The sequence below is a fragment of the Orycteropus afer genome, unplaced genomic scaffold (assembly GCF_000298275.1).
Source record: "Orycteropus afer afer isolate SDZICR_OR568_19922 unplaced genomic scaffold, OryAfe1.0 scaffold00021, whole genome shotgun sequence".
Lineage (NCBI taxonomy): Eukaryota > Metazoa > Chordata > Mammalia > Tubulidentata > Orycteropodidae > Orycteropus > Orycteropus afer.
Window position 1 is genome coordinate 14,045,511 of NW_006921608.1, and position 657 is coordinate 14,046,167.

General features: G+C 47.2%; 1 protein-coding gene across 1 annotated transcript in view; it reads right to left on the bottom strand.

The window, feature by feature from the left end:
- Window positions 1–657, bottom strand: part of VPS13B (vacuolar protein sorting 13 homolog B) — a 1,115,876-nt gene that overhangs the window by 932,355 nt on the left and 182,864 nt on the right. The gene's annotated exons all lie outside the window — the stretch shown is intronic.

A 657-nucleotide genomic window follows, 5' to 3' on the forward strand; every position in this document is an offset into this window, starting at 1 on the left:
ACATTCACCAATATGGTAGTTAAGGTTATATGTCAACTTGGCTGGGCCTGGTTTTGAGTAGCTGGGCACCTGGTGGTAGCTACTCCCCAGGATGAGACTGGTAATCAACTCCATGGTAGAATCTGCTGTGAGCTTTAGGGATGTAGTCTATGTCCAGAATATAAGAAGAAACTTTGGGAATGGTCTCTAGCTGTTTGGCATGTTTGAACCATGCATGTAGCCAAGTCAATGTTAAGTAGCCTACCATGCCCTGCTGATCTTGAGACTTCTTCTGGACTTAAATTAGTAGCCTGTTGTGTTGTTTGGTAATATTGGGACTATGCCTTTTTACTTGTCAACCTTGGGCTTGTCAGTCTCAACAGCCAGCAGCTGTCTGAGTGAAGAGATGCCTCTAGCTTCAGTGGGCCAGGAGCAAGAGGCAGAGCTGAAGCCCAAGGATGAGGGGCTTTCACACACAAGGTGCCTAGAGCCTGGCCCCTTGAACGTAGACTTAAAGCCTCCAAAATATAAGACAATAAACTCCTGTTTGTTCAAGCCATCTCATCTGTGGTATATTCCTGTCCGAGTGCCACTGTTGTTGTTGTTGTTGTTATGTGCCGTCGAGTCGGCCCCGACTCATAGCGACCCCTCCTTGGATTTCCGAGGCAGTATCACTAC